The following is a 12,749-nucleotide window of genomic DNA, read 5'->3' as shown; positions in this document are numbered from 1 at the left end:
CGATATCTATGGGCTGGGGATAAGAAAGGTAAATAAAACCTTAACTGTTTAGAGTTAAATGTGACACTGTCGATTATTTTATTTAGTATTTATTGAATGGTTACTGCATACCAGGCACTGGGCTAGGTGCTAAGAACTCAAAAATGAAAATCAAGCCGTTCCGTCAAGAAACTCATGGCCTAGTGTAAACAACTAGCAAGCATCTCTTAAGTTCTATGATAGGAGATAAGCTTGAAGAGCTTAGAGGAGCAAAAATGGATAGTTTATAGACTCCTTAACAGCATCTAAGCTGCACCCTGTGAAATCTTTTACATATGTAAAATATGAAATCTTTTATGTCTTTTGCCGTTTACCACCGCAGCTATTCCAAATCTTCACTCTTCATACCTCCAACCTACACTACTCCTTTCTACATGCATCATGGAGAAGATTGAGATCACTTGGTATTCCCTCAGCTACCCACTTGTCTGTACTCGTCCACAGCTTCTTTATTCTCAGAAAGTGATGCACACCTTCTATTTAGTGCTAATCTTTCTTTTGGGCTGTTATTACACCCATCTTTGCTTTCTTACTACTGACTTTTGGCTCTCCCCCCCCCAACTTTTTATTTTGAAAATTTACAAATACAGAAAATTTGGAAGAATAGTAAAATGATATAACATCTACACATACCACTTAGATTGAATCATTTTTAACACTTTGCCTTTTGTGTATGTGTGTATTTGCTTTTACTGTATCTGTATAGATATATAGTTGTTTTTGATGAACTGTTTGAAGATAAGCTACAGATATGACATTTCACTCCCAAATACTTTACCCTGAGTTTCTTTAAAGTGAGGACTTTTTCTTCTACGTAACTGCAATATCATTATAATACCAAAGAAAAATAACAGTAATTGTCCAATGTCATCTAATATTCAGTCCATATTCAAGTTTTTCTACTTGCCCTAGATCATCTAATAATTGATGATGTTTAACCAGGATTTCTGTAAGTTTCATCCATGGTGTTTCATTGTGTTTCTTGGTTGTTGTTTTTTTCCCTAGAACTTTACCTTTTATTTTTCACCACATTGACTTTTTTTAAGAAATCAGACCATTATTTTATAGAATGTCCCACTTCTTAGATTTGTATGTTTTCTTCTTTATAGTATCAGTATCTTGACTCTGTCCCCCAGTATTTCCTATAAGAAAAGCCTGAAGACTTGATTAGTTTCCGGGTTTCGGCAGAGATATTTCCTGAGTTATGTTGTGTATTTCATATCAAATCATATTAGGAGACAGGGTCACTGTATGTTAGTGATACTACATTAGATTGCTTGGTTCATTTGTTGCCTACCAGATCTCACTATTGTAAAAGTACTTTTTTTTTATTCAGTTGCACTCATTCTTTTTAATACTCTGTATAATACTCCTTGCTACATCCCTGCTAGTTACTCTTGTTCACAGCCAGTCTCCTTTAAAAAATAGTAGCTGTCAACTTATACAGCATTCACCGTTCAACCTGCTGCAATCTGTCTTTCCCACCTCCGGTGTATATAATGTCAGTGGTTTTCTAACCCTGAAATCCAATGGATTTGTCATTTCTTATGTTACTTGATCTCTTTGCACTTCTTCCTTTTCCAAGTTATTATTCTCCTAGTTTCCGGTTTTGCCTAGTTTCTGCTCCTCTTTGATCAGTGCTGCCTACAGGGCAGATATTTTTTTGCAAGGCATTTGTCTATATAACAATTTGATTTTAAACTGGATTACAAAATTCATGAGCCCACGTAAGATAGAGTGTTTTGTCAATAAAGATTTAGAATACTGGATAGAGAAAGAGTACAAGTTTATTGCTCAGTCAGTGCGTGTGAAGATTCTTCATAGTATATAGGCCCCATCTTTTCATCATCCTTATTGTCAGGAGCCATTCCTGGCTAATTTCATATCTCCCACTGCAATAAAAGAATAGTAATGCAGTTATTCACAGTGCTGACTCTTAAGAACGTGTTTGTATTGAACTGTATGGATCTTGCCTCTACAGTTCCCTAATACCATCTATTTAATGCTGATTATGTCATTACTTAATGATGTTGCATCCATTGTGTCACTGAATACTGGCTTTTAGTGACTCTATCAAAGGTCGTTACCATGCCTCATTGATGATTACCAAAAATGCACATCTCACCCAGAATATGCAGTATTCATTTTCTGGTCATATTTACCATTTGGACTTATATAGCATAAACATAGAACACATATTCCAACCATGTCTTCTCTTGAACTTTTTAGGCTGTAATTACTGCATTCCTAGACCGTGATCTCTTGGTCACACCCAGGAATAATAGGCAAGAGGCCCAAGGGTGGAGCAAGAGTTGGTTTCATTTGTGCAAGGAACACCCATTCCTTCATCAGCATGGCTTAAATCCAAACCTGGAGAGCAGTGTCATTATCAATTGAAACAGGAGAGGACACTGATTAGAAGGGACAATTGCCATTGTGGAGCAACAGTCTTAAAAAGCCTCAGATGAGATGGGCCTGGCCTGACAAGGTGCAGAACCTGCAAAGGGATAAGGTGATCTCCCTAGGTCCAATGGCAGGAAGTGAACAGGGTAAAGAACAACTGCCACCACCCTCACAAGCTTGGGGTTTACAGACCAGAGACAGCACCATAGTTGGAACAGGCCAGACCGGTGAGAGCCAGTGCATGGGCCCACACACACACAGCTCAATCCTAAGGGTCAGTGGTGACATTTGGTAGTCCAGAACCTGGAATTCATTTGTCCAATAGGAGAATCACTTAAAGCACCATTCTTGCAGCTCAATTACATACTGTCATGGGAAAGAAATACTGCTTCAGTCAGCAGGAATGGCCTACTGTTCAGACCCAGGGTAGTTCCATAGGTGCAAGACCCAGAGCTCAGGGCATGTGCTCCACACCCAGCACGAGTTAGAGGGTTAGAGAATACCTCAAAGGGGAGAAATGGTGCCTATGCCAGGCACCAAAGTGAAACTTAGAGAATTTTAAGAGGTACTTCCAGCAACAAGATCCCATGTGGGACCAGATCTGGGTTTAGGTTGCCTTGCTTAGTCCCAGGAACTGGAGAACTTAGAAAATCTTGGAAGGCACTCTAAAGCACCAGTCCTCTGAAGCATGGGTACTTTGGCAGGAACCCTGTACACTTGGGTCTCAAAAGTATTGTCTGATCATCTCCCCTTATTGTCTTTGCCTTTTTATTTGCCTACACTTTAAAAGATGGTGCCTGTCAGTGTTCTATTATTGGCCCTTCTACATGTACTCTGTGGTTGAATTCATCCACTTAATCTACAGTTACCACCCATAGCCTGTTTAATCCAAAGTCTCTCTATCTAGACTTTCCCCTGAGATCACACTTGTATGTTAGTATTTTTGTTATCATTCAGTTCAAAATGTTTAATAATTTCCATGTGGTTTCTTTGACCCATGAGTTTTTTTACAAATGTGTGTTTTAGTTTTCAAGCATAAGGTTCTTTTTCTAGTTATCTCTTTATGAATGACTTCTACCTAAATTACATTGTGGTCAGAAAACTTACTCTATATTATTTCAGTCCTTTGAAATTTGTTGAGAGTTGTTTTGTGGCCCCATCTATAGTCAGTTTTTGTGAAGTTTCCATGTATGCTTGAGAACATGCATTCTGCAGTTACTGGACACAGTATTTTTTATGTATATATTAGATATGTTAATCGTGTTCAGATTATTTGTACTGATTTTTCCCCCATTCTAGCAATTATCAAAGGAGGTATTTTTAAATCTCCCTCTATGTGAATGTGTTTTGCATTTTAGTGGGTTTTTTTTTTTTGAGATTGCATTATTAGGCACAAATTCAATTTTGTATCTTCCCGATAGACTGAAAAGTCCATCTTGAAAAGCTCATCTCATCACCATGAATGCTTTTTTTTTTTTTAAGTAATCTCTACACCCAATATGGGACTTGAACCCATGACCCCTAGATCATCATTGCATACTCTATGGATAGCCACCCAGGTGCCCCACCATGAATGCTTTAATGTGCTAATATCCACTTGTTATTACAATACTACATTAGCTTTGTTTTGGTTAGTATTTGCAAAAGGTTTTGGGGTTTTGTTTGTTTTCCATTTCTTTTTGATCTTTCAGTATCTTTACGGCTTAGATGTGTTTCCTATAAAACTCTTAGCTGGGTTTTCTGTTGTCCAGTTTGAGAATCTTTGTCCTCTAACAGAACATTTAGTCCATTAGCAATGTAACCAAAATATATTTGGGTTTGTCTTCTTTCATACTTCCTATTTATCGTGCCTTCATTGTTTCTTTCCTTCTCCTTTCTTTTCTGATTGGTTTTTGTTGTTTTGTTTTGTTTTTTATAATTCCTGTTTTTCTTTCTCCTAGGTTTGGAAATTAAATACTGTTTGTTTTTGTTTTTACCTAGGAATTACACCATGCACCCTTAGTTTATCAAAGTATAAAGCTAATCAATGCTTATAATCCTTTCCCAAAGACCTTAAGTCATTTTCAATCCATTTACCCTTCTCTTATATTTATCATGAATTTGAATTCTTTGTTTTTTACCCTATCAGATACTAGTTTCTACAGTTCTTTATTTGTGTTTTGTTTTTGGATTTACCTATATATCTACCTTTCTCTTTGCTCTTTAATTTATCTTACATCTTGCACCATCACTCTCCTTTGGTCTGAAACCTATCCCTCAGAATTTCTTTAGTTGAAATTCTCTTGGTGGGAAACTCAGTTTTTGTTTATTTGCGTGCTTGCTAAAGGCCACATTCACATAAGGTTGAGGTTAATGATATCCAAGATGGCTAAAACAGAAACCTAAAAATGAGTGGCTGGAGAAGCATTTTCCCACTCTGGAGATCTAAACTTAAGGTACGTGTGTTTGGCAAAATACTCCAATTTTTGTAGGTCTTAACCAGGTTATTTATCTCAGGGCTTGCAGTTTGGCTGGTACCAGATGAAGAGATTGATTGAAAGTATTTGAACAGATATTAATTTGAATAAGCTGGATAGATATGATAAAGTTAACTGGAGTCAACAAATGCCTTTGACGGTGTGTTCCAACTCTCCTTGAAGTTGATACAGTTCCTCTAACATTAAACCTGTAACTGAGCAGCCAATCAACCTGAACTCTACAGTATCTGCTATAGATTGAATTAGGTTCCTTTTTTTTTAATTTATGTGATATTTTTATTTCTTTTTTTTAATTATGTTGTTAGCCAGCATATAGTACATCTTTAGTTTTTGATGTAGTGTTCAGTGATTCATTAGTTGCATGTGACGCCCCGTGCTCATTACAACAGGTGCCCTCCTTAATATTCAATTCATATGTTGAAACCTAATCCCCAACGTGATGGTATTTGGAGGTGGCGCTTTGGGGAAGTGATGAGGTCAGGAGAGTAGAGATCTCATGAATGGGAGAGTGAGAGAGCTCCCTCACTCCTGTCATGCCACAGTAAAAAGACAGCCATTTATGAACCAGGAAACAGGGCCCCACCAGACATGGAATCTACAGGCACCTTGACCTTGGATTTCCCAGCCTCCAGAACTGTGACAAATAAATTTCTGGTGTTGCAGCACCTGGCTGTCCTGGTTGATGGAGCATGCGATTCTTTTGGGTTTGAGCCCCATGTTAGCTGCAGAGATAACTTAAAAATAAAATTCTTAGTTTTTGGTGTTTATACACCACTTAATCTATGGTATTTTGTTAAAGTGGCCTGAAAAGATTAAGACCATATCTCTTAGTGGCCTCCTAGTTGACTAATTTTTTTATTTCATGGTAGTATCATTTATTATGTGCCTATAATATGCCACCCACTATGGCACATTACTTGTATTATTCATTTAATCCTCAGAATAATATGTGGTAGGTGGTATTGGCTTAGTTTTAGAGAAGAGAAAAATGAGGCACAGGGATAAAATAACTTGTTCAAGGTCATAATCAGTATATGGTAGAACTAGAGTTCAAACAGGAGTTTTATCTATAAAACCATGCTCTTTCCACAAGTGCTAAGGTCTACCCTGATATCAATTCTCTTCTTCCTCCCTTGTAATAAAACCTGTATTTTACTAAGGGAGCAATATGCTCTGTTGAAGACTCTTTCTTTCTTAGCCTTCCTTGCAGTCCAAGTTCTGGCCAGAGACCTATAAATAGAAGTGTTGCATCGAACTTCCAAGAAGTCTCCATGGAATGAAGGGATCAAGCCCTTCTCCCTCCTTCCTTTTCATTGCTGGGACAGCGACATGAAGGCTAGGGCTCTAGCAGGCATCTCGGACATAAATTATCTTGAAATTAGAGGCCAGATTTGAGAGATACCCCACTGACAACACCATGAAACCATAGTATTAGTACCACGTGGCCAACCTCTAGATTTCTTTCACATGAGAAAAAGAAAACCTGTCTTGTTTTTTCTCTCTTTTTTAAATTATATATAGCCAAGTAATCCTAACCAATATGCCACATGTATCAGTATTCCACCTACATTTTGCCTTTCACAGTTTCCTAAAGCTACCTAATTCTGTTCCCCATGACCCATTAATTAGTAAAACCAGCTGTCTGTGGCTCTAGGTTGTTAGCATTAACTCTTTAAAAAAAAAGAAAAAAGAAAAAAAAAAGAGCCACCAGGGGTGCCTGGGTGGCTGGGTGAATTAAGCATCTGCCTTCAGTTTAGGTCATGATCTCAGGGTCGTGGGATCAAGTCCCACGTTGGGCTCCCTGCTCAGTGGGGAGTCTGCTCCCTCTCCCTCTGCCGCTCCCCCTGCTTGTGCACACTCTCTCTCTCTGTCAAATAAAATCTTTAAAAAAAAAAAAGTGAAGAGAACTAACATCTGTATGCTTCCTATGTGTTAGGTACGCATGTATATTATATTAGCTCGCATTCTCACTGTCTCACTCATACACCTGGGTGCTCAAAGACCCTGCTTCCCTCCTGCTCATTTATATGACGTGTGTTGTGATAACTCAAAGTCATTTCTTCCCCTTGTGCACTCAGGGACACCACTCCAGGTATTGTCTTCCTTTCCTGTATCATGAATCATTCCATGATCATTCCCATCAGCACTAATATATCCTGCTTTAAAAACAAAACTATTTGGCCTCACATTCCTCAATGCCCCTTATCAGCAAAAACTTAAAAGAGTTTATTCCATAGTCACTGTCCTTTTCCTGTCTTCTATTTCTCCTGAATTCATGCAAGGCATTCTTTCATCCCTATTACTCCACTAAAATAATAGTGTCACCAGTGAATTTCATGTTACTAAATCCATGGTCATCTCTTACTCTTCATCTTTTTCTTAATTGATCAGCAGCACTTGACACAGTTGATCACAGCTCCCTGGAATATTTTCAGAACACTGCTCCTCATTTTCTTCCTATTTTACCTCCCTTGTTGGTTCTTTCCTATGCCTAACTAAATGTTGAAGTGCCCCAGGGTTCAGTCCTCAGGTTTCTTCACTTACACTAACTTTTTTGATGATGTCAGTTTAAGGCTTTCAATACTATCTCCATATTGACTCCCAAATTTCTATCTCCAGCCTAATCTCTCCCCAAATCTACAACTACCAACTTAATATCTCTTATTGGGATATCTAATAGACATCTCAAACTCAACACATCCTGAACCAAAATCCTCATTCACCCTACCCACCCAAACTGCTCCTCCTGCAGTGTTTTCCATGTGAGCAAATGTCAATGAAACACTACCAGCTGCTTAAGCCAAAAACTCTACAGTCATGCTTGACTCTTCTTTATTTACATTTAAACCGTGAGCAAGACCTGTAAGCTCAATTTTTAAAATACATACAGCATCCATGTTTAAGTACTTTTAAAAACTAAAACTTTTTAGATATTGGGGCGCCTGGGTGGCACAGTTTGTTGAGCCTCCGACTCTTGGTTTCAGCTCAGGTCATGATCTCAGGGTTGTGAGGTTAAGCCCCACATTGGGCTCTGAACTTAAGTGTGGAATCTGCTTGGATTCTTTCTCCCTCTGCCCCCCCGCCCATGCTTGCTCGCTCACTCTGCTCTCTCTGTCTAAAATAAATAAATCTTAAAAACCTTTTAGATATGATTATGATGTTGTGATTGTTTCTGAAACACATATTTTAATGATACATATGGAAATATTTCTAGATGAAATTATATAATGTATAGGCCCTGCCTCAAAATAATATAGACTGGAGAAAATGAGTGGGAATATAGAAGAAACAAGATTAACTATGAGCTGATGATTGTTGAAGGCAGGTGATGTGTATGTACATGGATGTTCATTATACTCTTCTACTTTATGTTTGATATTTTCTACAATAAAAAATTACATAGTTCTCATCATGACCAAAAAAATTATTAACTATGTGTGTTTAGGATGTTAACTATACTTATTGTGGTGTTCATTTTACCACAATACACCTGAAACGAATGTTATATGTCAGTTATACCCCAATTGAAGAAAACAGTTAACTAGAATATAGCGAGCACTTCCCACAATCTCCACGCCTACTCCTATGGCCCAAGTCACCTTCTTTTACCTGAGTTATACCAATCGTCTTCCAAGTGGTTTCCTTGCTTCTACCTTTGCCCTTTTATAATCTGCTCAAAACACAGCAGCAGTGTGATCCTGTTAAAGTATAACTCAAATCACTATTCTACTCAAAACCTTCCAAAGGCTGCTATAATCCATATCACCACTCCCCTCAAACTTCATTTCCCCTTGGCCCTCACTCATTCATTATGTTTTAGCCATACTAGAATTCTCTCACCGTGAGGCCTTTATGCATTCTGTTCCCTCTGCCTAGAACACTTTCACCAAAATAGACACACCATTCCCTTTTTTCCTTCAGCTCTATTTTCAAATGACGTTATCGATGAGGCCTCTCCTTAACTACCTTGTAAAAAAGAGTGACACGCCACCATCACTGCTTCTCTCCCTTGCCCTGGTTTATTTTCTTCACAGTAATCATCACCATTTGATATTACTATGTATTTCTTTATTTTCTATTCTTCCCATGCTGTAATTTCCGTTAAAGTAAGTTTTTATATTTTGTTCACTGCTGTAGTTTCAGTGACTAGAACACTTCTTGGCACATTGAAGGCCAGCATTGAGATCTTCATTTTCTAATGAGGAAAGCAAAATAAAAAGAGGCTCAGTAACTTGCCCCAAGTAATACAGATACTTTGACCTAAAGCTTTTGTACTCTTCATTCCTTTTGTTTGGAATGCTTCCCATGTTCAAACCAGGGTCTTAACCTTTGTCTTCCATCAAAACTTGCATACTTTCTACTCCAGCTGCAGAAAGCACTTCACAAGGTTGCCATGAGGTTAAATGTGAATATGAGCATCACTAAACTTTGTAGAATGTCAGGCCACATAATAGTTGTTAGTTCTTGTGGTTTCATCTCGAAGATCAAAGTCAGACTAGCCCGTTTCTTCAAGCTTATTTTTATCTAGATGTGAAAATATAACTATTTTCTAGGAAACCTGAATAAATTCCAAATATGAAAATTTAGATAGGATGTCTTATGTTAATAACATGTGGTTTCCTGCAAGTAAGTAATGGAAATAAGATATTTCAGTTATTGAAATATTCAGAGGTGAGCACCTGGCCAAAAGCACAAGCACATGACTGTGGTTTAAACATAGCTCCCAGTTTCATCTCTCAGCTGCAGATGTGTTTTGGGGTATATAGATAGCTTATAGTCTGCCTGTTAGCAGATGCGGAATAATTGAGTCAACTAAGGATAGTTATCCTCAAGATTTTTCAAAACACCACTTTCTAATTTGCCAAGGAATTCTGTACCTGAAGCATCACACTCCCCAAGCGAGAAGCACAATGATCTAAACATTTAGATATTTGGAGAATAAACCTCATTCATACTTCCAATGGTCTGATTATTTGTATATGCATACGTATTTTAAAATCCTATTCAAGTTTGCAATTTATCCCATTTAATTAATGGAAAAAAAAAACAATGTTCAAGGTGAAATAACTTGTCTAAATTTCCTTAGTGGGAAAAAACAAAATAGAATGCGAACACATAAGAGTCAAAGTTTCTCCTCTAGCTAGTAGTATTTGCCTCTCAAGCTTTGCAGCTTATGGCATACTAGGTCATATCAGAATGATAGGAAATTGTCATATCTGACTGGTTTTAACCTACAAAAACAAATCTCATGTGGTTCAAATTAATATTAATAATAGAACACTTAAAACCACGGCATGTATATTCAGGAGAGAAATTCAACAACAAAACATCTTTTTAATGAAGGTGCAAAAATAGCAAAAATAAAAGTCTCATACCAACTGTACAAAAGCTGTAATTAAACAATAACAGAAAATTATAGTAAGTGATTTTGTAAAGCCTGATACTTTATAAACACTAAATGATAATGTCAAGTAAGATTACAGATTGCCTATGCTCAGAACACTTGTCAGGGAGCCCAAAATCAGGTTTGATTCTTTCATCATCCTCTTAACTCTACCATGTTCCATGACCCACTGTACTCACTCTTAATCCAAGACATTCATTTTTCAAGTACGTGTCCCAACAAGGGGGTTAAGAGGAAAGGATTGGAGAAGGGATGAATTCCAAGAAAAAGAACAAATCCATGACTCCTGCAATACAGGTGGGGGAGACATGCCTGCACCTGCCCTATAGCATATGCTAGTAAATTGTGAATAAATAAACGGGTGAATGAACGAATGCCTTATCAGTGATGAGTAAGTAGTTTCCTTCCTAATTGTGAAATATAAGATCTTAAGTGATATCTCTAAAGAATATAGAACCATATAATGTGTTTTAGATGAAGGGACCTTAAAGATATCTAATCTAGTGTGTATTTTGTACTTGAGAAAATTATGGCTTGAAATTAAATGATTAACCCAAAGTCACACAGCTTGTCAGTGTCAGAACTCGGACTAGAACGTATGTCCCCTGCTTCTCAGTGTAATACTCCTTCCACTATATCTTCAGATAAAGCATCTTTCTCGCCATTAGAAATAATTAGCATGTAACTTTCACGTCCTGAATATAGCAGAGTAGTCTTACTTAGTATTATAATCAGAAGGTCTTAAAATTATTTAATCTAGTCCCTTATTTTACAGAGGAGAAATCTATGATGCAAAATGTTAAACGACTTGTCCAAGGTTAGCATAAACAAACTCAGGTGCCCAAATTCAGAGCACATCCCACCTCATGCTGAGGGCACTCGTGTACTTAACGCTTATTTGCTTTTACATACTTTGATGGCATATGATACTCCACATGTGGGCAACAGGAAATGTTTATTTATATACAAGTACATGAGAAAGCAATTTCCATTCATCTTTTTAAGAAATTTTTACAAATAAGAAGTTTTTAATACATTCATCCTTTGCACACAAAATACATTCTTTTTACTTTTACTCTCAGTAGGAATTATTTCTTAATAAAAACTTAAGCTACAATGGACATCAGGTGGTTTGGTGATTTGACAATCTTTTTTCAAGATGGAAAACCCAAACTTTAAAGACAGTCAATATGTAAAGGAAAGTATATATTAAAAGTGCTCCTTCATTGAATCCTAGAAGATTGAATGAGTGCTCCTTTCTAACATGGTTTGTAGCTATCCCTTGAAACAATGCAGAAGACAAGAAATTCTCTAAGCGATGACAACTCAATTTCTACAAGACTGAAACAGTCTTCATGAAATTGATTATCACATATAAATGGTAGGCTCATAGAAAGATTCCTATGGATATATTTGGAAGTTAGCCATTATTCAGGGGTCTCCTGATCCAGCAATTGACCTAAGATTGTAAGTTGCATTCTCCAAGTGGGATTTTAAGAGGTTCTGTTTAAGTGAACACAAATGATTTTTAGACCAATCGCTTTTAAGAGAGATGTGAAAATATATACCCACACGGCAAACTTGTACACAAATGTCCATAGCAGCATTATTTATAACAATCCCCAAAGGGAAACAACCCAAATGTTCCTCAGCTGATGAATGGACAAGTAAATTGTGGAATATACATACAATGGAATATTATTTAGCCATAAAAAGAATATTAATTCATGGTACAACATGAAACTTGGAAACATGCTAAGTGAAAGAAGTCAGACACAAAAAAACACATATTGTGTAATTATAGGAAATGTCCAAGATAGCCAAATCCACAGAAAGAGAAAGTAGGTTAGTGGTTACCAGATGCTGGGGGAGGTGGGTGGAGAAGTAATTGTTAATGAGTGCAGAGTTTCTTTTTGGGATACTGAAAATGATCTAGAGTTAGTGGTGAGTGTTGTACAACTTTGTGAAAATACTAAAAACACCAAATCGAACACTTCAAAGGGGTGAATTGTGTGTGAATTATATCTTAATTCCAAAAAGAAGGATGCAACTTCATTAAAGAATTTTTTGTTCACGTTCCTGTTCCCAATCCCCCCTTTTTAATGTTGATTGAAGTTTTCATACAATCAACTTTCTATAGAATGTTTTCAGCTAAGTGCATTCAGGTCATTATGGGCTTATATTTCTAACAGGCTTTTTATTAAACAAACAAAATACATGAACACATAGGACAATACAGTGTACTGCATATTAACATTGAAAACCAAGTATTATACCTGTATTGAAGCAGATGGTTAGATTTTATATACTGGTGTATTCAGATATTACTGAGAGCCTGCCTATGCTTAAAACCAGCCAAATATTAATAACTGAGTTCATAAGATTTGATGATTAACATGTTTGTTAAAACTATGTGTATGTTAGAG

The sequence above is a fragment of the Ursus arctos genome, unplaced genomic scaffold (assembly GCF_023065955.2).
Source record: "Ursus arctos isolate Adak ecotype North America unplaced genomic scaffold, UrsArc2.0 scaffold_22, whole genome shotgun sequence".
Classification (NCBI taxonomy): Eukaryota; Metazoa; Chordata; class Mammalia; order Carnivora; family Ursidae; genus Ursus; species Ursus arctos.
The sequence above is the reverse complement of the archived record's forward strand: the minus strand, read 5'-3'. Positions refer to the sequence as shown.